The sequence below is a fragment of the Ixodes scapularis genome, unplaced genomic scaffold (genome assembly GCF_016920785.2).
Source record: "Ixodes scapularis isolate PalLabHiFi unplaced genomic scaffold, ASM1692078v2 ptg000800l_1__unscaffolded, whole genome shotgun sequence".
NCBI lineage: Eukaryota > Metazoa > Arthropoda > Arachnida > Ixodida > Ixodidae > Ixodes > Ixodes scapularis.
The window spans coordinates 119494-130461 of NW_024610039.1; the positions used below are offsets into that span (position 1 = coordinate 119494).

The window sequence follows — 10968 nt, forward strand, 5'->3', positions numbered from 1 at the left end:
GAAGTACAATTCTACCCGTTCGCGATATTCGGTCCAATCCGACGTAGCCGAGTCGAACGGTTCGACCTTCCCGATGACAGGCATGGCTGCTGAAGTTGATGCAGGACGAACAGGTAAGACGTGCGCGACCGTTTTTTATCGCTCGTCGCCAGTTGTGATAATCCACGCTAGGCACGCTGCCGGAGTCAAGGTCAGGGACAACATTCCAAAATTGAGGACGTAGACCGCTCTGACTGGCCCAGTCAGGCATCGTCTTCGTCGTCTGTTTATTTACCACCGCGGTGGCGTCCTCGTGTGTACAACGCAAGTTATCACAGTGTCATAATCGGTATTGCTGATCATATACAATCTTTTTATGTGCCCGTTGTCTTGTGTTTGAGGTGGTCTGCGCAGATATACGTATTAACCACCGTGACGTGATTTTCTGCGCTTGTTATCGGCCACCAAACGCATCCTCCACGTTTTGTAATTACCTTCATGACGTGTTAAATAATATTGTCGTAAAGTACCCTCGTTCGTCTATTTTTTTGTTAGGGACTTCAACTTTCCGAAAACACTTTAAAATGATTCATGCCCGGTCGTTTACGAATCACACAGTGAATCCACGACATTTGTAAACCATTGCTCTGATTTTATTTTTTCCAAATGGTAATAGAACCTCCACGAACTTCATCATCGAGTGCCAATATTCTTGATCTCATTTTGACAACATCTCCTGACTTGCTTAACTTAATAACCTACTTGCCCGGTCTAAGTGATCATTGCTTTATTAATTTCACTCTTAAAGGATCTTGTCGTAGGTTCGTGGGGATGTCGTGTCATAAATAATGAGAACGAGACCGTTGGCTTTGAGAATTGTTTAAACAAAGAAGATATAAATCAAATGTTTACAGCAATGGTATTAGCAAAGGTTCTACAAAATATTAAGAACAGCGATATCAGTAGACGTTACACACGCGGTTTCCACAGTTCTTAATGTCTACAAAGAAATTTAGAACAGCGATATCAGTAGACGTTACACACGCGGCTTCCACAGTTCTTAATGACAGTAGAAAAATGTTCGTCATACGTTGGGTCTTGGAGTCTTCTGTCGTTGCGAAGGTGGAGATGGCTGAGCGGGAGGAGTGTTGGGTTCCCGGTCTTCAGAAGTCCGGACGGACCTAGCGAGGACGGAGGGCAGGCTGACGAGTCTCTGAGTTCCCGGCCTTGTGGAACCAGGACGCACTCAGCGGGAGCGGTGGCCAGGCCAATCCATTCTTGAGTTCCCGGCCTAGTCGAACCGGGACGAACTCAACAGTCAGCCAGCTCCTCGGACCGCTTGTCTTCTTCTACCCCTTTTCGTTCTTTTACGCTCGTGCCTTTTTGTCCGGCCGTCGACGGTATACCTCGTGGCACGCGGGGCCACGTCATGGCAGAAACATCTGCAGCCCGGTGATGGTTCTCAGCCGCGCACATAACAAGAGTCCCTTTTTACGAGTTTTTTTTCAAGAAAAAGAAACTATGTTAGGTGCGCGAAGGTTACACATATCAATAAACGTACACAGAAAACACTCGAAGGACAAATATTTCAAAACGCAGGAATCCATCACCGAACGTAAACCACACTTTCTCTCAACTAGACTAGGCGGCTCACGTAATCCGCCCTTACGTTCTCGTAGCCCCTGATATGTTCAACAGGAAAGCACTATTTTTGCAAGGCCAGGCTCAACATCCTTCCCAGCATACGTCCTCATTTTACGATACCAGAAATCGCGCTTAAGTCACTCGTCACAGAACTTTCGCTTGACGCGAAACCTCCTCTCAATCTTCTCCACATCTAAGACACGATTGGTAGCCGAACCAAATATGCACGAGATGAGGACCAAAACACAAGCAAAGGAGGTGAATTCATTCTTACTTCCCAAGTCTAAAATCGTAGTAGCGACCACTCTGCCGCTGCAAGGTCGCTTCCTTCACAGATGGATGACCGACTCCTCGGTCTGCGGCGGGAACGTTTCCTCGTAAATTTCTTTCCTCTCCAAGGAATGCTTGGAATCAGCCTTTCCCTTTGCGGACGCATAAAGCTCTTCTTGTTTGCCGTCTTTTTTTCGGAGCGCTTTCAACGCTTTCTGCCAAAAAGTGTTCGTTGCTCAACCCTTGGTTACGTCCGGCGTACGCCCTCGAAGGCGACGCCGACGTCGACATAGGTCTCGGCTTGCGCCACGAACCCGGCACGTCCCTGCGCTCTTTCTCGAACTCGAACCGCCGGGAATCACTCCTAGACCTTCCGCCACGCCTGCGGAAGTACCTCCCATAGAAGCGTCGGTGTGGCCTCCGCTGGGCTGGGGTGTCCTCGTATTCGGCCTCCGCTTCAAACTGGAAGTGGGGTCTCATGTTTTCAGCGGGTAGCGAGCTCCTTTTCATATCTCCGGGACGGCGGTAGTGGCGGCGCAAGCAGGATCTCCCAGGCTGCAGCCATCGCTGCGGTGGCGTTTGCGGCTGCGGCGAGTCTGGCACGAGCACAACATCATGGAAGCCGTCGGAGTCCTGCACACCGTGGCGCGGGTTGGGCATCGGTCGGTGTTGACTCCGTCTCGGGAATCATCGCCCTCTGAAGCGTCTTCTGTCCGTGGCGTAAGGGAAGCACGGTACGGGCTCGCCGTCGGGAACGGTCACATTGGCAGCCCCGCGTCCCTTCTCACCGGCGACGTCAAACTCGACGGTCTCACCCTCGTAAACGCTGCGCGTGACCTTCTGCGGGTTGTCCCGCGTGATGGCGGTCCGGTGAACAAAGATGTCTTCCCGCGTGTCGTTGCGGTACAGTGTACTAGAATACTTGGGTAGTGTTGGGACCGGAGCGGCTCGGCAACGGGAGCTCGTGAGGACGCGTGTATTGACAGTTCCTGGCGGCGCTGTAGTCGAGTTATCCGGCTCGCGCAGCCCGCCTTTTTTTTTTCTTTTTTCTCTTTGAGCGGTGCATGTAGCAAAAGCTAGGAGCGCGAGCTCATAGCGTTGGCAGCTACCCTTGGTGCACGGGAGCTCGTGCCGCCGATATGTGCCCTAGAGCAAGGAGCTCGCGCTTGTAGCCTTTCCTGCGGTACAACACAAGGTGAAACAGAGTATAGGGCACGTAAAAAAATCGGTATTTTCAATTTTTTTTTTCACTTTTTGCGGTGGGCAAAGGGTTAATGAAATGTTTGATGGGCCATGTTGCAATTGCAGCTTTAAAGAGAGCGATCATTAAAGGCCAACTTAATTTAAAAAGTTCGCGAACAAACAACGAGCTTTGAGCGAAAGTAACAAGGCGTTCGTTTTTGTTGTGTTTGTAAGTCCATTTTCGTTTCTTCCTCAAGCTTAATTATTTCTACCAACCCGCTCGTTCTGTCCTGAGATATTCATCGTTAGAATTTTGCCTTTCTTCACTTAATTAAAAAAACTGCGCGCTGAAAGCGCGAATGAGGTTGTGCTGATATTGATGCGTAGAAGAATGACGCAGGTTGTTTCTGTCCCCTCGTCACTAACTCGACAGCGTTTCTTCGGTGGACTCGCCGGCGCCACAGATCAAGACGACTAAGTTACTATTCTACGTAATACTTTCGTAACGCGGTTTCTGAATCAAGCGAAGACGGGCAAAATTTTACGATTAATTTTGCGAATTTCGTTGCCTTTTCGCGAATTGTCGAAATTGTATTTGCCTTTAATAATGACTCCTTTTAAAACTGCAATTGCACCATGGCCAATTAAGCCGTTAATAAACAAGTTAACGAACAGATCTTGGTTCATTATTAAACATTGCAACGGTTATTATTCACCCATTCATTGTCCACCGAACCCTACAGATATAACGAAAGACGGCATCCACATATCTGCCACATTCTTTTTTTTGTAAAATATGTAAAGTTCTGTAAACAATAAAACAAAAACACCCTGAATGTCTGCGTGAACCAGATACGCCCCCTGTGGAACCATGGGTGCTTCCCTTCGAATACCCAGCTCAGGCGAGACTTACCTGGTTGTCAGAAAGGAGCTGTCGGTTTAATGTATTGTTGTGAGCGTGTAGGTTTCAGATGGTTTTCCCTCAAGAGGATAATGCGCTGCATATTGTAACCATGTATGCGCTGCACATTGTAGCCATTATTTCAATGCCGTGCTGTAAGTTATTACAACTTTTTCCTTGCCTGATCTACGTGTGCTCATGTTTTCTGCTCAAAATGATGTGAAATAGTTTCTTGTTTTCTTTGAATCTTATAAGCATTACTTGTTCAGCCCACATTGTCTCAGTTTTTGGACTTAAGTTAAATGTTAAAACGCGTGATAAAAATTGTCACGGCTTATAAGCCATTTCTTACAAGTGAACGTCGGGTGATTCTCGGATGGTCGTGGCAGCCACGAAGAAATAGAAGATTCTCACCCCTTTGCGACCGTCGCTTGGGTGGTTTGTCGCATAAATGGACACAAGAATGAGTGACAAGTGAAACGACCTGATTAAGGTCAAGAAAAAGAAGACGGACAGAAAAGAAGACAGAGAAGTTAACCTGGGGTATTAAAAACATACTAAAACAATCTCGAACTTTAGTATGTGCTGTTTCGTTCCGTTATAAAAAAGATAGGAAAAAAAAAAAACCGCTTCCGAGTTTTAGATATCCCTTTCAAATATCTAATGTTCGGCATTTGCGACCAAGGAAATGGGCATTTCATTTAAAATGCTCACCATCCGACAAACCGAAACCGCTTCTTTAAAGTCGCAATTGTTTTTATGTAAAGGAAGGGTAATGTAGCTTGTACCGTCCAATACATTGAAGCATCATGTTGCTAACGATCGTGCCGCAGCGTAATTGATGCCGCGGTACGACCGCTGGCAGGTCGTAGCTGTAGCAGAAATCCTACGTGCACTCCACCAAAGCGGCACCAAAGATTCATATTTTCGCACGTGCAGCCGCGCATGCGCACACCTTCCGGATAAGGCGCCGGACGCGACACCTGTCGCGATCAATACCACGCGCTTCAGGCGAGCCCCTTCGGTCCCAACACTACCCAAGTATTCTAGTACACTGTAGTTGCGGTTGATAAAGCCATAGCCGTCCTTTGCGTTGAACCACTGGACGGTGCCCAACACCCGCTCGGCGAGCACGGGTTTCTTCGCGGTCACCTGCATGGCGCCAATGTCAACGGTGGGCGCTTTTCGGCGTTGCCCAGTAACCCTTGATACGGCTAGGATCGAAGTGGGTGCGAGATGCTCTGGCTTCTCGTCATTCATGGGAGTTCCTCCCCGAGCTTTAGATTCCCCCGCCGGTTCTTTCCAATGAGGATCGGGCGAGGATGCGTCACGCGAGCCGGGAACATTGCCGACTATTACATCGTAAATTGGGGCGTCCAGGCACTTGGCCACTGCGGTCCCCGTGAAATAGAGGGAGGTGATATCCACTTGCGCCTCAGGAACGTCGATGCTTCGGCCATCTATCAGCCGCAATGTGGCTGTGGTCCCCATGAGTCCTGCCTCCTGGACGAGCGAGCGACGCACCACCACGGTGTTGCTACCGGTGCCCTTAAGACGGAGACAGCCTGGCCGTCAAGTGTACCTTTTAAAACAGGCATGTCGTACGTTGTCTTGGCCCCCCGTTGCTCAACATCAATACCGTTTCTATCGCCCTCTTCGATTTTAGGATTAGGTTCCGAGGCCTGATGCGAATGTCTTTTTCTGCTTCCTAGAGACACACAACAGGAAGCTTCCGTCGAGTCGCTGCCCTTTGTGCAGGTCTTAGCATCGTGACCTGTTCGACGGCAGTACATGCAGTAGAGTTGTTTCGGTTTGGAACAGCAGTCAGATGCCCTGTGTCCCGGTTTGTCGCATACAAAGCATTTGACCAGAGGTTTGTTGGTAGTGTTTACTTCCTTTCCTCTTGTGTCCCCCAACTCAGTCTTTTCCCCAAATACGAGCAGGTTGCGTTGTCGTTGGGCTTCCAGGAAACTGTCCGCCACCTCAGCCGTTTCGCTGAGAGTCTTACATTTCCTCTCTCTGAGGAACAGCGCTAGTCGACTGTGGCAGTTATTAAGAAACTGCTCGGTTACTACCAAGTCTCGTAGCCCTTCAATGATAGACGCCGTGCCGGAAAGTTCCACCCAGCGATCAAAGAAACTGGCAATTCTTGCCGCATACTGTTTTCCGGTTTCACCATCCTGGGGTTTGCTCTCACGGAACTTCTACTTGTACCCCTCCGCGGTGAAACGAAAACGCTGCAGCAACGCTAACCTCGTTTTCTCGTAATCCATCGAATCCTCCGGATCATGTCGACCAATGACCTTCAAAGCCTCCCCGCTGAGACACATACTCAGAGCTGTGGCCCACTTTTCTCTCGGCCAATTGTATCCCGCTGCGATGTGTTCAAAGCGTTTCAAATACGCATCCAGATCATCCCGTCGTTCACCGAAGGGTGGGATCATCTTGTGCGGATTAATTAGCAATGAAGAGCCTCCACCGCACCTTGGTCGCCTGCTGCTGTTACTCTGGTTTGAATCTCGGCCTCTGCCAACCGGACTTTCAGTAACAAAGTTTCGCGTTCGCACTCGGCTAGCGCGCGCTCAGCATCTAACTTCACTTTTGTCGCCTCTCGTTCGCCTGCGCGATCCTCACGTGAGAGCCTTTCTCCCTCTTTTTCCTGCGCCTGTTCAGACTCCACTCACTCCACCCAAGCCCTTAACTCCACGTCGCGCAGCCCCAAGCGCTCTGCAAGCCCGATATATTCTTTCGTACTGATAGTCTCTTTCCTATTTAAACAATGCTCAAACAGCCTCGTCCTGTCGCGGACGCCAATTTGTCGTAGGTTCGTGGGGATGTCGTGCCATAAATAATGCGAACGAGACCGTTGGCTTTGAGAATTGTTTAAACAAAGAAGATATAAATAAAAATATTCACAGCAATGGTTGTAGCAAAGGTTCTACAAAATATTTAGAACAGCGATATCAGTAGACGTTACACACGCGGCTTCCACAGTTCTTAATGACAGTAGAAAAATGTTCGTCATACGTTGGGTCTTGGAGTCTTCTGTCGTTGCGAAGGTGGAGATGGCTGAGCGGGCGGAGTGTTGGGTTCCGGGTCTTCAGAAGTCCGGACGAACCGAGCGAGGACGGAGGGCAGGCTGACGAGTCTCTGAGTTCCCGGCCTTGTGGAACCAGGACGCACTCAGCGGGAGCGGTGGCCAGGCCAGCGCATTCTTGAGTTCCCGGCCTAGTCGAACCGGGACGAACTCAACAGTCAGCCAGCTCCTCGGACCGCTTGTCTTCTTCTACCCCTTTTCGGTGCTTCTCGCTCGTGCCTTTTCCCCGGCCGTCGACGGTATACCTCGTGGCACGCGGGGCCACGTCATGGCAAAAACATCTGTAGCCCGGTGATGGTTCTCAGCCGCGCACATCACAGATGTGTTCATCGTTCAGTCAGTAAATCAAAATATGTTTGGGACTACAACAGGGCCGACTATCAATCCATAAAGAGACAGCTTGAAGCGTTTTTAGATGAATACATGCTGGATTTTTTGGAACGTACTATCGAAACTAATTGGTATGTTTTGTGGAATCTTGCTACCAACACAGGTACCGATAGAGTAACCAAAGGGTTGTCTCAACAGCGGCGGCGATCTCAAAGGAGCCGTCCGACCTGGGAGCGGTCCCCACATTTCCGCGGCAATATAGACGAACGTTTAGGGCTACATTACTCCGGGTCGGTTCGATTAATTACCTCCGTCAGTGCCAATGATCGTCTACCTTGTCTCACTCTCTCGAATATAGGGGAAGATAAGACACACCTACCAGAGTAAGGACAGAGTCCAGGAGCATTTATTAGAACACTTAAAATTAACTACTATGTCCCCATCCAAAATGCCCCCCGCGCCGGCAAGGTAATAAAATGTCCTTACCTGGCCAGACGCGGGGTTCCGGAGAGCCAAGACCGGGGAAGCATCGGAGAAGTCGCCGACACACGTCCTATCTTTATCGCGGTCACCCGGACGAGTCCCTTTCCCGAAAGCGGGAAAACAGGAGGCGAAACCTCCTCGCCTGTCAGCAGTGATCCGGATCCGAGCGGGGGAACGGAAATCGGTCCCCCCGAGAGAGAGAGAGTGAGAGGAGGGCCCCCTCAAGCCAGGCGGCTCTCCGCCTCACGAACAGGTCGGAGCTTCCGGCGAAGGAGGCCGAGTGTTGCGACCCGCGGCCGTTATCACAGCTATCGAGGGAGGGAGACCAAAGGAATCCCCACACTTTTTAGGGACAAGGTGAATTATTTAGTACAAAAATACATAACATTACGCGTAATCTCATGCAGGCATCGAGCCGATTGGTTCAACGTTCCATTAAAGCGTCTTTCAAATAAGAGCAAAAACGATTATATCGCAAAATCAAACAAAGTCAGAGTCATGTGAACTGGTGTGCTTATCGTCAATTTACAGCTATGCTTAAAAGCGCAGTGAAAGAAGCTAAGAGGGTTTTCTTTATTAACACACTTCCTTCGTTACTAATAAACAACGCTAAAAAGTTCTGGAACGTCGATGGTGGTCCGAAACAAAATAAAATATACCTTAACGACGACAATGGTGTGACTATTCCTCAGTCTGAATGCTGCTCTGTGTTTAATGAAGTGTTTGCAAAGTCGGTCTTGAATCTACCCTCCGTTTGTCTTCCTGATGTTGCTGATTCGAGCTTTTTTCCTATGAATCCTGTGCTGATTGACCTGGTTGGTGTGATGCATTTAATTCGAAATTCAAAAGGTTCTTCGTCATCTGGACCTGATGATATTAACTTAGAGTGTGTGAAGAACACCGAAGTGTTCTCCTCCATAATGTTGTCGAAACGTTTTTCACAATCCCTAGATACCTGTATTGCGCCTGGCGATTAGAAGGTGGGCAATGTGGTACCCTCGTTTAAATCAGGAATTTTGCATTCTCCTCTTAATTACAGACCGATATCTTTGACTAGTGTTCCTTGTAAAATCCTAGAGCATATAATTTATTCTAACGTTGTTAGTTTCCTTGAGAGTAATGCATTTTTTACATCATGCCCTCACGGCTTTCGTAAGACGTTCTCCTATGAGACACAACTCATTTCATTTACTCATAAACTTTTTGCTGCTTTAGATAATGAATCTCATGTTGACTGCATATTCTTGGACTTTTCTAAAGCTTTCGACCTCGTATCTCATCAGCTAATATGTTTGAAATTAAGCAGATTAAATATTGAACCTATCATTCTCGCATGGATAGAGAGTTTCTTGTCTAACAGAACCCAATTTGTAGGGGCGAATGGCTTCAAATCATCCTCTTCCCCCGTTACTTCAGGTGTGCCACAAGTGTCTGTGCTTGGCGCTCTTCTCTTTCTCATCTACATTAATGACCTTCCTAACTCTATCAACTCATCCATCAAGTTGTTTGCTAACAACTGTGTCATTTTTCGAGTCATTTCTACTAGTTCCGATTCCTATGTGCTTCAATCTGACCTTAACAAAATCTCTAATTGGTGTGATATCATGACAATGCGTCTGAATACTGACAAGGGTAAAGTAATGAGAATTATGCGTCAGGCCGTTTGTGACAGCATTTGTGATCATCAACTTTCAGGCAGCGCACTTGAACAAGTAACGTCATACAAATACCTAGGGGTTCACATAACGGCTAATCTGTCTTGGCAAATGCATGTCAAACATTTAGTAAATAACGCTAACCATATGCTTGGATATTTGCGTCGTACCTTTTCTATGGCACCATCATCTTTAAAGTTACTCCTCTACAAAACTCTCGTCCGTTCTAAACTGGAGTACGCATTTTCGGTGTGGGACCCAGGCCTGGAATTTATTATCTTAGAATCGATACAGAATCGCAGCGCGCGTTTTGTCTCGTCAAACTACTCCCGTTCATCTAGCGTATCCTCTATGAAAGCAACCTTGAACCTTCCGAACCTTTCTCTGCGCAGAAAATATCGCGACTCACGCTATTTCATAAAATATATCATTATAACCCGCACCTCAAAACCGAACTTTTTTCAGAGCAATCATACGTCTCATCTCGTTCGGACCACCAAAACAAAGTGGGCGTGCCACATTGTCGTCCTAACTTGTTTTTCGATTCATTTATCCCAAGGACTAGTAACGAATGGAACCACCCGCCCGCCTCCATCGCGACGACTATCGACGATTTCGCTTTCAGATCCGGCATTGAGTGTTATGTACTTTCTCAGTAACCTGCGTTGTCTGCATTTTTCATTCTCTGTTAAATTTTTGAATTAACTACCTGTTCGTTTAGTGTTTTCTACCACTCCCTTTTGTAACGCCCCCTGTGCCTTGAAGGTACTGAAATAAATAAATAAAATAAATAACCCCATTTAAAACAAAAAGCTAACATTTCAAAAAAAAACAAATGCATTCATTCATGTGTTTGCAAAAGCACAGGTGAAGAGGCACATGGAATTGTTTTCATATTCCCTAGAAGTTTATTACACACAGCCCATTCTGCAGACAAGCAAAAACTAAGCATTCTGTAATATGTGAAGAGGTACTACTGAGCTGCTATACAACTGAGAATATTGCAAAGCAAACAAGAACCAAAGGGAATTCCTGGGTAGAGTCTAGTGTCGCGACTGCCGGCCAAGCCCCCCCCCCCCCCCCTCCCCTCCTCCGAATTTAAACTGCCAGTCTCCATTCATTGGCGCAGCAATCACTTCATCGAACGACGTTTCATCGACAGATCCTTTCATCAACACGTTATGTTTAAACCCAACTCAAAATATGTTCTTTTTTTCTTTTTTTTGCATCGAGTGGCTGCAGACTCGCCAAGAAGTGGCGTGAACGGGTGGGCTGTGTCGGTGAGCACGCGCCTCAGGAATACAGCTGCGACGAAATGTCCCTGCAGCGTGCAATGGACCTTTTCCGAGAAGCGTTCTGCGCACGCGCGAGCGCCCGATGCCAAGCGGTGGAAATCGGTACGAAAAATCGAGGAAATTCGGAAGGAG

General features: G+C 47.8%; 1 pseudogene; it reads right to left on the reverse strand.

Moving 5' to 3' along the window:
• Nucleotides 1-1952: 1952 nt before the first annotated feature.
• On the reverse strand, nt 1953-5467 carry LOC120844523 (annotated as a pseudogene).
• Between the last annotated feature and the right edge of the window lie 5501 nt (nt 5468-10968).